This window comes from Anopheles merus, chromosome 3L, assembly GCF_017562075.2.
Source record: "Anopheles merus strain MAF chromosome 3L, AmerM5.1, whole genome shotgun sequence".
In the NCBI taxonomy this organism is placed as follows: domain Eukaryota; kingdom Metazoa; phylum Arthropoda; class Insecta; order Diptera; family Culicidae; genus Anopheles; species Anopheles merus.
In genome coordinates this window covers 24,348,976-24,365,445 of record NC_054085.1, presented here as the reverse complement: position 1 = coordinate 24,365,445, position 16,470 = coordinate 24,348,976, and the positions used below count along the sequence as shown (strand labels likewise).

Sequence of the window (16,470 nt, the reverse complement as noted above, 5' to 3'; positions counted from 1 at the left end):
TGCCTTAGCGAAGTTTACTCAATGTAGGAAATTCGTCTAGAGTTCCTTGGAGTTCCACGTTTTTGCTAGAACTATAACACCAGGAAGTCACATCATATCAGCCATTAGTACATAAATATCGAAAAAATGACGGCTAAACGCATGCTTCATCCCTCATCCCAAACCTCCCTTATCTTCTCCCAACATTAATTGTTTTGATGCGAGCGTGGATAAGAAATGCCGACGTAACCTCAAAATGTCACCCTACTACACTTAAAATCTCAGCGGAAGTCTGGGCAGGCAATTGGAACAATGCAAATTTGCTCTAATTGCTGACCATTTGCGGACATAAAAACACACACACACGTCTACCAAAACGGGCAACGGACAATTCGGTGTGTCATACGCAACTGTACATAAACATAAAATACCGAGCCCAGAAGAGGCCGAAGAGGGTCGTAGCAGGAACAGTTGTTAACACCGCCGTACGTGAAATGGACTTCAGGTTTTGGGGATGGAAAAGACCACCAAGGTATATTGGGGTGTTTATGGTCGTGTGTGTGTAGTTTTGATGCCATTAATTTGCAGCAGAATTTAGCGAGTGTAAAGGCACTTAAAAGGCCCGAAACACACACCGTGTCAGGTGCGAGAAAGTATGCTTATCGTCTCATTATCCACCACTTGAAGCAATTAAACGAATCTAATTTACGATTATAATTGAATCATATTTAATCCACTTACGTGGCAACGGTGGTGCGGTGAACGTGCCTGGTTTCAGCCGAAACTCACAGACGACCATAAACATTGCAGGTACGCTAATGGTTCAAACGGGCGAAACAGGAAGACCGCATAACACAACATTTGCCAAAAACTGAACTCCTGTATGAGTTAAAAACCTAGAATTAAAAAAAAAAACAGAACTAAGGCCACAAAGGGATCTGTGGAATTGGAATTCATATGCCGTGCCATCGCACACCGGCAGAGATAGCTAGCTAGAGACGCGCTGCATCTTTTCATAGCGTAGCTTCCCCATGCTCTCGTGCGCTCTAAAGAGTCCATTTGGCAGTGCTCGTTTCAGCTATAACTGAGCTCACTGCTGCTCGCTGTAAATTGTATGTGAACTTCCTATTGAAATGGACCAGGACGGTCAGTTGCCACCGTAAGCTGCAGGCAGCATATGGGAACGGCAGTCTCCTACTTTGTCCATAGCCTCCGTATGCGAGAGTGTTTGCGTGTGTGTTGTTTTCATTCATAAACAAAATCTACCCCCAAAAAAGGGAAGATCTCTCGGTTGGATGACCCGCATCGCGGGTCCATTCAGCAGCCACATCATATCTGCGGTAGGACGGACGGTCGACGACGCACTCTTTCACAGGTACCATGAATCAGGATCAAGCATCGTGGGGGTACATCAGTACCAGTACAGTGTTGGTCGGTAATACCGAATCCCTCCCTGTCTGGACCGTAGACGTACAACTTTACATGAAAACACTGGACCACAACCGGTGCGTCCGTACATATCCAAATGGCACCCGTTCGGACCGGGAACAGCATATCTTTCTGCGGATTGAATCCTCGCCGATGCGTGTGTGTGTGAGGTGTGGTTCCGGCTTACAATTATGTGATTCGTTACGGATATCTAAAATGCGAGATAAATCGGGACGTGTGCTCTGCTCACATTGCGTAGCTTTTCAGCTGCAGTGCAGCGAGGTGTGTAGGCGAGATGGGTGTCTTGTTTTAGTTTTTTTTGCGGGTCTTAGCTGGTTTGCTGGCGGTACATTTTACTCTATGTAAAGAGCGCACTTGCGCCTCTTGCAAGGTAGGCAATACAGCACCGTTCGAAACAGGGAACATCATTTGCATTTTGGCTGAATACATGAATTTTAATGTCGGTCGACGAGAGGATGAGGCCATGATGGGTTGAGTAGCTGCTGCTGTTGCCTTTTTTTGTAGGTTCATGCTCCATGAAAATTGTTTCACGAGCTTAATTTTGTGGCAAAAATGAAATACAAACCTTGTAATTAACACGCCACTCGGCTTGACCAGCTTATGAAGAGGAACCTACTCATGCACCAACAATACTACACGCACGGATACGGCAAGCGATTCGTTTCTTTGGTAAACGCTCCCGTATCTAGGCATCTTCTGCCTCTCGATGAGTATCAGTTTTAATTAAATTGCATATGACAACATCCCAATCTTTTAGCTCCCGTTGTACGTTGAGCGTCCTTATGATGGTTAGCCTTTCGGGAGACACTCGTGCCCACAGGAACATGATAAGACGAAGTTTCTGCTACTTCGCTCCCGTGTCCCTTATAACTGCTTCGACAAATATCTCCTCCATGACCAGTTTTGCTCTTGATGCTGGGATGCAGGAGTGCAGGAGGGAACAGCTGCGATTATACGCCCAAGTTGACGCTAGACACGATGCTCTCTCCTTCAAGCAGTAGAGCCTTAGCGTCTTAAAGCAATATTTGCCCCAAAATGTTGAACTTCTACATACCCATCCAGTGGCTTGGCTAGCTGGTCCAGGCCCTGGGACGGCCCAAGTTAAAGCACACCCGAAGGTGTTTTCATACCGTTTAGTTGGGGGGCGAACAAACCACTGCCCTTTCGGGTTAGTTTAGCAAACGGTTACGGCAGGAATCTTGTGACCGGGGAGTTTGCTTCCTCGGGCGAAGACTTTCGGTACAAGTTTTCCAAAGCAAAGTTTGCCGTAAGGCAACGTTACATGCTCCTGTTGGTGTGCGTCTGTGGTAGTCGTTGCCGGCTGCATAGCATGTACATAGAGCGCATCATAAGGGGAAGCTTTGAATTTTTAAAGTGGCAGTGACCAGTAGCAGTGTGACCTCCTGTGCATGTCCATGATGGTTGCAAAGGTTCGTTTTTCGAGCAAGTTTCCCAACAACTTCCGGGAAAGGCGAGAACAAGCACTAAAGAGTTTGAGGTCATCCTTATAGCACCTTCTCAAAAGCGACGACCTGGCACGTCAAGTATCGTGTCGTGTCAGAGACACAAGGGCGATGTTCGATCTCGGTGTCCCCGGGGGCACTCTTCCGGTTGCTACCTTAATTAATAAAGTTTCCGATGGTGGTCAGTTGGAAGATGTGTGTGTGTTTTTTTTTATATTTTTCAAGTGAAGTTGTCCTAGTTTGCTGCTGGTCAGCTTGGTAAACAACTTCACACCCGGTAAATTGTGGTTTTAGCCTAGGGTTCCGAGAGGGCGCTGGCGTTGTAATGGATGCAAAGAGGTCAGAGTGTAGAGATTCATTAATAGCCTTGGAATGTTTTTTAATGTGTGATGAAACATTCCCCAGAAAGGGTCTAATAGAAGTTAACTATTCATCAACCAAAGCGGAAGACGTTTCATAACTCATCTCTCCTTGTGACAGTCCCGTATCTGGGACGTTTAAAGATAATTAATCATCGGTTATCCTTATTGCTTAATCAGAAATTCTCAAGCCCCACGTAGATGAAAATCGTCACAAGTTTGCCACTCGAATGACCAGCTCTCCAACGAACCCCGGAAGCCAATGTTTATGGATTATACTTGCGGCGTTTCTGCTACTACTACTGTTGGTTTCGAAATATTCACACCGAAAAGGTTTTTGGGCGATGTTGATGACTGACTTTACCATCAATCTTTTTGCTCTGCCCCGGGTCGCATGCTACCTCTCGCGGCTCCAGGGATCAGGACCCGGACCAGGACCAGGTTTATGGTAATGCCGTTTTTCGAGCGAGGTCCGTCTCGGCAGAGCAGCCCCCAAGGCTATATCCTAGGTTAGGCCGCAAAACGAACGATGTTTTGACATGTCATTGGCTCGGATATCGGACGATATGGCGCTTGTAATTAATTACCATTTTTTGGCACGAGATTATTAACTCACTCACCCGACTTCATCTTGCCTTCGCCTTCGTGGCGGTTGTGGTTTAGCCAACTTCCGGGGCCCCCAAAAGGTTACTAAAACCGCCTGAACACAAAAACATTCAACGATTATCATAATTACTGTTACCCTGCTACCTGTTTTTTTTTTAATATTTCGCTTGCCCTCTGGTGATACGTTGTACATGGGGGGAAATCTCGTCCCCAATGGCTCGTTTTTGATTGGAACCGGGATAGCACGGTTAAGGTGTTTTTCATCCATAAAACTATTTCCTCCGTCTCCCACCCTGGCCTGGCGCACGAAGGAGGAAGGTTTGAAAGTTGTGTGTATGTTTTTGATATTGATTTGATTTTATCGGGCTCTTGAAATTATAGCTCGATTAACTTGTACCTGGCAATCAAACCCTCTCTCTCTATCCTTTCCTTCGCTGGCTTTCTCTGTCTCTTGTACGATTGGGATGGAGGCGCATGGTAAAGTTAACGTAGATGGTACTCCATATGGAAAAGTTTACCGTGAGTGTGTGAATAAGCTGGGCAAAGATGGGAGGGCGTGTGAGCGTGTGCATGTGTGGTAATTGCTTTTCGTTACACTTTCGATTACACCGATGTGTGCTTGAAACTAATTGAATAAACATGGGAATGGAGAGTTGGGTGCGAGATCGGGTGCATCGCTTCGGTGTGAGTTGTTTTGGCGTTGTAAAGTGATGATTGGACAGTCTGAGCCTTTTATGTGTACTAAAAGTAACACAACAAGAGTATGAAGTGCATGAAATCGGGAGTGCATAATATTGGAGATAAATGCTTAATTTCTATTTAACTTTTTTACTGTAAGATTTCTGTTGGCACGATAGCGACCGGACAGGCAATTATTTACCAAACATCAAGCTGGATACGATTGCTCGAATAGTTGGAACTAAAAACACCAGATGGCGGCACCTGTTAGATAAAGACAAAACGATATCCGCAAATATGAGACAACTAATTGACCGGTTTTAGGGTCAACTAGCAATAAGTTCGACTAAGGCCGTTAAGTAGGGTCAAATAGCGTCAAGCAGATCAGATGATCGGGTACAGCAAGCCATCGACAATTGTTCACAGCTGAAAGGATAGAGTAATGTTTAAACAGTGCAGCAAATACTAAATACACACGAAAGCCAGTTGTTATTTGATAGTATTTATTAACCGTTTTCCTATTTGTTTCTTTTTCTCATTCCAGGTTAGTGTAACATACAATCAGTACAAGAAATGATGGAATTATGTTTAACTTAATTGTACGGTCCCGTTGATTGTGTGATCACTTACAAAATATTCAGTTTAGTATGAATTTGAACCGATCTGTTTAGATGTTGTATATGAAGCTACATTTTTAAAATAACAAAAAAGGTTTATTAAAACTCGATAAACATACACTACATAGTTTGGACAAACAACAAAAGAGTTAAGGTAAGTGTTGAATTTGTTGCTACACTTCTTTCTAGACAAAATGGCACGCGTAAAAAATCCATCACCCTTTTTACAATTCTAATTGGATTTACTGTGCATATTTCCGAATATCAAAACAGCAGCACCAAAGGACATCTTAAGCCACTACAGCTAAAGCTAACAAAGAAACAGCGGAAGCAGAAAGTTCACCGAACATTAGGCTTTAAAAACAATACACAGAAAAACACAAAGCAACGTAAAATCATGACGGGCGTGGAAGGGAAAATGGGAAAAGCGCTTCCGTAAAGCTACCTCATCGTAAAATGCCTTCAGATCGTTATCGGAGAAAATGAATGAAATTATAAAACGTGCCCGACCGGGGGTCTGCTGATGATGCGGGAAGGTTGGAATGAAAGAGACCGAAGTGTTCGCTCCACCCGGCAGTTAGGATATGGTGTAGCAAAGCTACTGGCAGCATGATTCTTGGAAAGTTGGCGAACAACCAACCGAAGTGAGGTGCTTCCGGGTTCAATTTGTAGCGCTTTCCCTAAAACTTCGGTGTGTTTGTGTGCAGCTATACAAACGGATTTGTTGTTAATCGATGAAAAACGAGCAAAACAATGGTAGATTGGTCTCCGACAACGATTGTGTGCTGCGGCGTTGTGAGGGCAAGGAGGACATAGAAAAGCAAAATTGGTTTCATTGGAAGTTTCACCTTCTATTTCTAGTTTGAATTTCTTCCCGTTGGATTGACGCAGGCCCATGCCGTTTTGTTGGGGCCGGATGGCGAGGTGTGCTGATTAATTGCGGTTGCCAGCGTTTTGGGTAATCAAAATGGGGAATATTAAACCAAAGAAGAACAATTACCGCCATTGCAGGGTAACGTTAATTGGAAAGTGTAAAAATGATAGCTCATTTGTTGGAGCCGAAGAGAACTTGCTCGCTCGTAAGACGTTTGTTTTTTAAATATTTTTTACCCAAGTATCAAACTAACGTCTCATGAATGTTTGTAATGCAAATTTATGCCTCCTAATCCCGTACATCCACACTGGGAGCATGTTGCTTCAACTGTTGTTTTACGCTTTCTGATTTTCCATTCTCTCAGCGCTCCGGCCGAGCGCATGCAACAGTAACAAACACTCAACGGCACAGGCCCACTAGAAGGGAGGGGACGATAACAAGACGGGAAACAAATGTGTCCCCAACGAAACATAACGAGACTGTGTTATGCCAGCGTTCGTTTCAGCTTTCCACCACTCTGCTGTTAAAGCTGCGGGCCGAAATTGCATACTTTCGGTCACAAATTATTATCCCTAGCAGAGTGTATCTCCCGTGCCCGAATCTCGCACACTTTCGCTCTTCTGCATTTATTGTGCCAGCTGAAGAGCGAATATACTGGCAAAATTCATACCATCGCTGTGGTAGGGCAGGAGCTAGACCATAAACACGAGGGCAATCTTCTCCACCGTTTTTCTACCATCGTACGTACGATTTCCTTTGTTAAGATTTCCTATTGTGGCCACCACTCGAAGGTGGAAGTGGGAACGTGTTTCGGAACCTATTAGAAATTGTTTCATTGTTTCAATTGTTGATTCCAAAGTGGTTTACAAAGCAGCATGGAAAGACGAGAAGGTTGCATGTCCTTCACGTTTGCGTTCTTCTTTCATTTTTACAGAACGTACGAAAAATTGCTGCTCCCTTTTTTTTTTGGGAAACGCTTCACCCGAAAGTGCTTCGATCGCACTGTGTGTTGTTCGCTTCAACCTGGAACCATTATTTTAAGTTCTCGATGGTTTCGGCACTTCAAGCTCTGGCGCACGCTGGCGGCGGCAGGTGCTCGTGAATCGAAATCACAACCGTGCGGGGGAGTTTTGTGTTGGGGCGGCGGCTGCTTTAATTCGAAACTTGTTTTAATCACGAGCAGCAGCTGCGTGTCGGTTTGATACGGGAATGAAATGGGGATGATGTTTGTCTGCTGCTGTTATTAGGTTTTGACAAGATTCAGACGGACTAGGAGAGATGATTGTAACGACTAGAATACTGTTTAATTGAATATATTGATTGCTTTATTTTTAAAGTTTTTTTCTGAATTTGACATAAAATATGCATACAAGATTCCGACTAGAAATAATATTTGGTATGATTACGGAGCATCATGAACATAGATTTTATGATGAATGAATTGGGCAGATCCATACTGGGAGGCACATATTATAAGACGTGGGTTTACCTTGAAAATACAGGGTTTTGCTGGAGTTCTCATAGCTGCAGGACACTTTATGGACTCCTTCTTACTTGAAATGAACTTAATCTAATGGGAATTGGACTCTGTAGAACCCTTGGATAATAGGATCCAATAGAAAATCCTGACCAATTTCAAAACTATGAGAATCCTTGAAAAATCCTGTATAACGGAGAAACTTGTCGGAAGATTTCTAGGTATTTATTACGTCATTTGTAGTTAAATGTTGTAGGAAGAGTAATTGTTATAGGTTGTTCAATAATGTAAAATGTCCTTTTACTACATGTCTGCTTAAATATTCATTAAATCAACCCGTGCAACATAAACACGCGCAACAAACGGACAATGAATTCAAGTTGTCTCAGTTTTGCCACTCCAGGTTTTTTTTGTCCAATAACATGTTAGTAACCACACGCCACCGTCGCGAAAACAAAGAAACCCTGAAATAACTCAATTCGAAAGCTAATTACTCACGAACGACCGGGCTAAAGCTTTCGCCGATTGCTGTTCCAACTTTCCGCTTTCCAACTTTCCAATTCCCCCGAAGGGATTGAAAGCCATGGCACACAATACGATGAAAAGCGATGGATGAAAGCAACCAAAAAAAACACACCCACACACACACATCTCGTCTTCAAAATAGCTTTACTTTCGATAGGGAAAGAAAATCCTCCCTGCAATACCCATGCATGGAATGATGAGAGAAGATTGGCTTTGGATGTATTGTACTGCAACGTCTCACGTGCTCATCGAAAGCGCGTCCAGTCGCAGCACACCTGCTCAGATTGCAGAAGGGAAAGAGAGTCGTACTGATTGTGAAGCTACAATCACACATAAATCGCTTGTCGACGCTGGACGTTGGAAAATCCGATAACACACGCACACTCACACGATACCAGTGGCAAACCCGGAACCCGAAACCCGTTGGAGAATTAATTTGGAATTTTTCAAATTAATTACTTATTCAGCGAGCGTCGTACGATCGGGCGTATGTTACATTGTGGAAAAGCGATGGTCGTAAACAAAAAACTGGTGCTGAGCTGGATCCCACCCTAAGGGTAGTAAGAAGAAAAAAAGTGTAATGTGTGCCTTTTCTGTTCCGGATGCTTGAAATGCCGTATCATCGATTGGTCGTTTGCTACGTTCCCGTTTCTACCTGGGTTGAATTTGATTTCACCTTTCGAAGCCAACACGGTTTCACTTTTCAATTCGATCGTTTGTCCACCAACGCAACGCTACATAATGCATGCGTCGGTCATTTTACAGCGCATTCAATGTTTGCGTTTTTTTTTATGTGTGAGTTTTTCATGTTTGGCGCCTTCCTGAGACTGGAGTTGTTTTGTGTTACGAAATGGGATTGAACACAAAGGATCAAGCGATAGTGGGGAATCAGCCGTTACGAATTAAGCGCCGCAACTACAACGAACTCCGCAACAAAAAACACCCTTAAAGCCATAAAAAATTACCCACTGTCCACCAACACAAACCAGAGACGCTGGCATACGGATCACCCATTTCCTGTGCCCTGGTGCGGGATTTCAATTTGTGCAGTTTGTTGAATTCAATTTATTTTATCAAACCTCATCTTTCTACGTTCTTTTTTGTTGTGACACGTTCCGTGTGCGTGTGGGATCCGTTGGAATTGGATCCTTTTGGCTGTAAAATCATGCATCGCCTGGTGTTGTTTTGTACTTTTATTTGGCTTAAAATGAGCTTTCTACCTTTCCCGCTGGCCGCTGGCTTTCGCGTTCTCGTTGGTGGTGATCGCTGTGAGGCCAATGAAGTCGATGCCACAAATCCATCGCCGCCATGGCTTTTCCCGCCATGGGTAAAAATCACCGTTTTGGTGGCAATTTGGGAATGTGTGCTGCTGGTGTAATGGGGGGAAGTTTCTGGTTGAATTTTACCTTTTGGCGATACAAATCACCTTTTTGTTCCGTGTTGACGTGTGTGGGAAGTGTGTTTGATGCGATACTACTTTGATGGATTTTTCGTTCACTTTGTATTTGCTGGTAAGTGCGCACCACAAAGCGCCTCTGGCAAAAGACACATGTTGACGATGGTTTGATTTGATAACACTTTCGTGACGTTTTGACCGTGGCCATTCAGGACCATAGCGGATGTTGGAAGTTTCAAAGATGTGAGAATGTAGGTACAATTTGGAACCTTCCGGTAGGCTGTACTGGTTTGAAGACTGAAATGTTATTGATCATAGTTTTTTAGTCTGCGAAGAAGTAAAACTTTTATTCATATGTTTATGTTTGATGGCAGTTTTCAAAAATAATAATTTGAAGTAGAATGAAAATATGTCATCTGTTCGTGTCTATCAATTATCAACTTTTGTAGCAAAAACAGTTTTAGTTTTACTTGTCAGAGTTGAGACCATAGTTTTTTTTTTAGTAACGACTTTATTTGTCGTATTGCTCAAAGTGAGATCATTTTTATCAGATAAGGTATCCTTTACTTTTTAGCTTTTGTGTATAAAGTGTCATACAGATTTTCGCCTTATTCTACTCATAAATTTTCAATATACCGTGACCATTTGTTAACATAAATTTTAACATATAGGATGCTTTTAAAAACTATTTACGGAATTGATATAATAAAAATAATATAAACTTCTAGACTGTTATACGCGTTTGAAGACTTCGGTTAAGCGGATCTATCTGACCTCCGATAATGCATGCAATACAAGTAGAACGTAGCAATGGTTTTGGGAAACAGCATGCGCCATCTATTGGCAGCATAGTTGCACTACAGCTTGCGTTCAACCTCCCTTATGTGTGAAGCATAAATTGAATACAACTTAGGCGATGTACATTCCAGTTGTGTGCAAGGCTTTTTCACATAGAAGTTATGCTGCAATAAAATGCGTGCAAGGTTTTGTGTGAAAATGTGCAATTGCATTGAAATAGGAGCACTAGCATACAGGTTGACATTTTATGGCTAGTTTATGGCATCAGTGTGTCCTTTTTTGAGAAACGCATTATTGTTTCCAAAAGGCTTTAAAACGAAAAAAAAAAAGATTGAAACGCCCGCAGTTTGGTCCAAGATCTTGTAGCCCTCGAAGAAAATACAAAAATATTATAGCAAATAACAAATTACGCAAAACATGTAATAAATAATTTAAGAAAATACATGTTTGAAGCAAGTAGTTGAAAAAAACACAGGAGGTTAAAATCTAATCAAGAAATTCGATAAAACAGTTCAACATTACTTTTAAAATCTTTTGAAACTCAACTTTTACAAAAAACTAACTTTCTTGTTCATCACAAAACCATTTCAACCACGTGATGCCGAGCTAATTCAGTGGAAGGCAAATAGTCAAGGGCACACACACACACACAACGAACGCACCCGACCAGCATTGAACCAAACTTTCCAGTCTAATTCATTTTTGCGAGAAGCAAACAGAAGAAAACAGCCAGAGATTACTTTCAACCAGCGCCCGGGTTGCCCATAGTTTTTTTCCCCTTTCAAACAAACCTTGACAGTTAAGCTAATGCTCTGGCCAACCGCTGTGGCACTATCCTCTGCACCGGTTTATCATCCGAACACAAACACAAAAGCTCGCTCCCACCGATGACTTGCAACGAGAAAACTTGCGACAACCATACCGGCACCCGGTAGCGCTCTTGAAATCGTCAAAAAATCGTTTGTTTTTAGTTCTTCCGAAGGTTAGAACTGCTTCGGTTCTTTGGTTCGTTCAGACAAAACTTAACCACCTTGCGGCGTGCGGTGTGTAAAGGAAAGATTAGTGGCAGTGAAAGGCGATGGGGGAGACAGGCCCTATGTGTGTGGCTCGTAAAGTTACGCGCAAAGGTGCGTTTTCCCCGGCAGGATTCTCCGGCCGGTTGTCGGTGACAGTTTCGGTTTGTTGAAGCGATCTTCCACTGCTACACTACTCCATCCCGCGCTGCTGCATGCCTGGAAAATTTTATTCTGCTCTGATTCATTGCCAAACCTTGCTTGGTTTTTTTTGAGTACTTCCTCAGAAAGATCTTCTGACCAGCACGAACTTTCTTTTGCGTCTCGATATTCTCTATCTCTCCATGGACATCCTCTCCTTACTGTCGCTGCAGTTTGGCTCCTTCAACGCATAGAAACGGATGAGTAAGTGGGAAAGTTTTGCATCTTCTACGTTTTTTTTAATTCTTTTTTCTTCTCCCCACTATGATGACTCTGCAAATGATAACTCCGGATGACATTTATTAAATTTAACTTTTAATTATATGTAAATTTCCGGCTCTTGGTGAAAAGCGGATTTACAGCCGTAGAGAAGCGATTTCCGTGGGAAGATAGCCAACCGGACTCTGCAGCGTTTGCTCAGAGGGCGAGCAGTTTTCTGCCGAGAGTGGGAGCTGTAGCTGATAATCCACTTTGCTCGTACGAATTCCGATCCTGCTAATGGGAGAAGGGATATGAAGAAGAAGAAAAAGCAAAACTAATTTTCACCATGAAGATAAGGGTAGATAGTGATTGCATTTGATTGCGGTATTTGTTTTCGATTCGTAGAAAGATAATCATTTTGCGCGAGTGCTTTTGTTCTGTTGACCTAATTGCTTGACTTGAATGAAAAATAATTTATTCGAGAATGAATCTGCGAACAATCAATTATCATTTTTCCTATGCAAAGAAATATAATATTTACAAATTCTATCATGCACAGAATTCTAATAAAAATAATTCTTACTGGATTAATTATAATCAACAGATAAAAAAGATTCTATAAAAAGCACTTTGTCATTTTCCAACGAAGTGTCATGTTATCAACATTTGGCGAATCATAATAGCACAGCTATTGAAACGAACAAATATCTGCTGATTGACAAGAGTACACTCCCAGCGTGATGCTACAATTGTTTTGAAGGTGCTAATAATCACCCACGGGAACAACAGCCATTCTTTGTCCTTCCCCAAGCGACATCGAGAATTTGGTGTAATTTCTCGCCCGCCAGCGTACGACCATTTAGAAGCTAATGAGCCACCTGTTAGTGATGCCGTTTTACGTGGCAGCAGCGGCGGACACCATTGTTGCAACGGGTAAGCTCTCTCCCGGTTATGGTGTAACAATTATCCGTCGCCTGCGCTTTCTTCATCGAGGCGGTATTGTCATTTGGGAGAAATTGCCATCATCGTCGTTTAATATGCTACGGACGCTGTGTTTCGTGGGAAACGGGTTTTAGATTATGGTTCATGATAGGGAGTTAATGGTTAAACCCGGTTGGGGGGATAAGGTAAACCCAAATTTGAATGGTGTAATGGAGACAATTAATGGTAAGGATATTGTGACGTACTGTTTTTGGTATGTTAAGTTCATTAATAAGATCATTCATTAGTACATTTATTAACTTTATTCAATGTATTGTCTTCTGTTGTAGTGTTCGTTATACGTATTTATTTGTAAGGATATTACTCAAATTGTATTCATATTATTTAGATTATTTTGCAATAAAGTAATTGTTATTTGAATTTTAACTTGAATTTATTTGATTTTAACAGGGTTTCCCTCGATTTATTGGTCAGTTCCCATGATTTTTTGGTGCGTTCCCACGAGTAGTTGGTCGTATCCCATAGATTTTTGGTTCGTTCCCATAATTTATTGGTATTTTCCTATTAGATAGAATACACTTGGACCAAAAAATTCTGGGAAACGACCAAAAATCATGGGAACGCACCCAAAAAATATTGGAACCTATCAAAAATTCATGGGAACTAACCAATAAATCGTGGGAAATCCTGTATGTTTTCACAAACCTTTTTATTTATTTATCTGACAGTAGTTTATCTTGTTTTTAAATTTTCATCAGTTCCAGTTAGAACTTATGTTATGAATAAATGATGTTAAAAGATTTGAAAAAAAAACATCTAAAAACAGAAACAAGTATTGAAAACATTATTGGGGCCCTTCACGATTCTAGTCAGTTTTTGTATGGAGTTTGACAGTTGGAGGCTGAAATCATGTAAACACTCCATACAAAACCATACACAAAACTAGCCTGCAATTTTCAGTCTAGATTATTCTAGCCTCAAAGCTAGAATTAGATTCGAGAACCTGCTCGAAAAAAGGAAAAAAAAAACAATGTGGTGTTTACATTTATCCCAAGGTGCAATAAAGAGATCTGGTGATGGAATCCAGAATCAAAGTGTATGTAGTCCAGGTGGTCTCATAGCATGTTTTTATAACCAAATTTGAATATAACTTTTTGACAGGATGGGTGAAAACTTTTATTCAAACAAGCTTTCTGGAGGCTTAACGAATACACAAAACACCTCTTAAAATCTTCATTCAGAAACAGAAGCGATAAAAATCAGCCTTTTAAATGCATACACCCTGGGATAAGCCCACCTGTACATTATACTCACTTAGATAGCTGCTCGAAAACTGCTATACAATGCAAACAGCTGACAGGCTGAAATTTCAGTCTACGAACTTAAAACGGAAAAAGCCCCATTGTCGGAGCGGTGTTCTGCACCACGATTTTTTTCAATTTTATTTCTTACTGTTCCATCCATTTATTTTAACAACGATTTTGTACGGAAAATCTTTAAACTACCCTCAGGGGACAATTGTCAGACGAAGCTCATTTTTGCCATCATTAAACTCAATTACCAGAGCGTGCCGCCCGCGAGAAAACTGAACTAAGAAATAGCGCAATTGAAGGATAATTTAGAGAGCCTGTTCCCTTCAAAATCTACTCCCTGTCCACATTTCATTCAAATTGTTCGCGCCTGCTGGACAGCATTTAATTACAACTTCCGGGTGCGGGAGGAAAATGGTCTTTCGCCGAATGTATCGGTTAGCAATCGGATCCTTCTCCCGGCCTACTGGCCCCCGAAATATTCACATCAATTACGCAAATTAATCTAATGGTACGTGCTCGTGACGAACGACAACAAACCACAATGGCTCATTTGCTGTGGGGAGGAAAAAGACAATAACGAGAAAGAAAACCACATTTGCAACCAATCCGGAAGCCACCGCGGTGTCGTGTTAGGATTTTCACTGCAGAAATGGACACCAAGAAAGCGAAGTAGACAAAAAGTCCACAGACACACACTCAGACGTACCCAGAGTGCCTCACGCTTTAATTGCATTAACCGAGCAAATATCAAGGGAGCAGAGCGGGAGATCGGGAAAACTGGGTTGTGCAAAGAAAAGTGGCTCAATTCGTCGTCGTTGTGGCTTTTACCCCGGCAGGCATTTGCGCGTCCTTCGGGGAATGAAAGAAAAACACCTGAATCAACTGAAATAAAACTCCCGAGCGCCGGTAAAAACCGGCCGGTCCGACCGAGAATGCCTACGAAAGCTTGAGTAAACAAGCAGTTGGAAACGGAAACAAGGAGCGAGTGCAGGCGAGCCGTAGGCGATTTTTCCACCACCAAACCGGAATTAATTTTCCCCAAACAGTTGTGGAAGAAAAATGCAAAAGCCTCAAGGTGGTGCCCGTGTACACACCGTGTGACTGTGTGCCGCCGGTGGTCGTCGTGTGCGCTGGCCTGATTTTCTTTCGTCGCTGGTTGGTGTTGGTGGCCGCAGTCGGTGGCACAGTGTCTCTGGAGGGAGTTTGGCAAGGCGCTGCGGTTCTCTGTTTGCCCGTGGGGTTGATCTGTGCAGTAGGATTTAATGCCACACATGCCGCACTCGTCGCTTTTAACTGGCCATAATCTTAAAGCCAGTTTCGGAGGATGATAAGCAGGAAAAACAATTCAATTGAAATGAAATGTACTTTGCGGCAGGTTGGAAGAAGGAGGAGTCCTTACTTACCAGCCAGCAAGCGTCCGGAGGAGAGGGAAATAAAGCGATAGATGGATAGATTAATTTAATTTCATTGCATTCCCTCCCGATTGTGTCCCACAAAAACCCGCGGTAACGTTTTTGCCTCGAGGGAGCGACCGTTGAGCGAAATCCTACCCAAACTGCGTATCACAAACTGTGTCCGTAGTATTTTATTTAACATTTACTTTCCCTATTTCTCCTCGCACACGACGCCAGATGATCGACACGGTGTTCAATACGTACTTTAAGCAGCCAAGGGTGACCAACCGACAACTTAATTTGCCATTGTTCCACACCCATTCGTCGGGCGCTTAGCAGCGCGGGAAACGGTGCCATTAATCAGTGGTTTATTTTGTAGTTAGGCCACCGTAACACTGCTGCTGCTGCTGCTGCTGCTGTAAATGCACTGTGCTGTGTTGTGCTAATTCGTAAATTATGTAAATTTAATAGATCCTGCCACATTGCTACCATTTCGACGGCGGTCTAATGTGTTGCTGTGTTGTGTGTCCTTTCCATTGATGTGCTACCGGGTCTGTAAGTGCGTTACAGCAGAGTTGTACTTTTGTCGGTCGGGTGGAGGTGTGGTGTGCGTTGTGTGGCGAAGGTGTGTTGCGAAACACTAATTATGATAATCTAATCGCTGGAGCTGGTTTCGACCTCTGACTGTAGCGCTACCCGTGTTACTACCGTGTTTGAAGCTGCAGCGTGTCCAATCGAATCGATTTTGGATTCAAAATGAAACATTTCAGCAATTAATTACGGCCAAGCGAAGTAAACTGGAGGTTTATTAATGTTTGTAAAAAAAGCATTATTTCTGTCGACTGAAATGTTTACTTAGAATGAGTCGCCAGCTATAAATAACAATAGCTTATTTTATAGATGGAGATAGAGCAGAAACCTTGCTTTGTTATTAAAATCGAAATTTTCTTTTAATCTGATTGGTTCAAATGTATGGAATGCCTGCTTCATACGAAAAACCTATTCTAATTTTCATTTGTACAGAGAATTATGAGTACAGAAATATATAAAATCAGTTTGCATTCGCTGGTGTTAAATTTTGGCTATCAAGCATTACAATATGCATCATCCATTTCCTCTAAGACATAATGTTTTGACAGTGCCCACACAAACTTTTATTCTGTCTGTAAGTCTGTGTAACTTTTT

At 42.3% G+C, this 16,470-nt stretch overlaps 1 protein-coding gene and 1 long non-coding RNA gene across 8 annotated transcripts in view; both read left to right on the top strand.

The window, feature by feature from the left end:
- LOC121598677 overlaps positions 1-5,955 on the top strand; it is a 45,302-nt gene extending 39,347 nt beyond the window's left edge. Inside the window, exons 2-3 of the long non-coding RNA XR_006005606.1 lie at positions 5,079-5,305; positions 5,425-5,955. This is a non-coding gene — a long non-coding RNA (uncharacterized LOC121598677). The remainder of the gene's footprint in view (positions 1-5,078; positions 5,306-5,424) is intronic.
- LOC121598671 overlaps positions 1-16,470 on the top strand; it is a 441,765-nt gene that overhangs the window by 238,078 nt on the left and 187,217 nt on the right. The window lies entirely within an intron of this gene.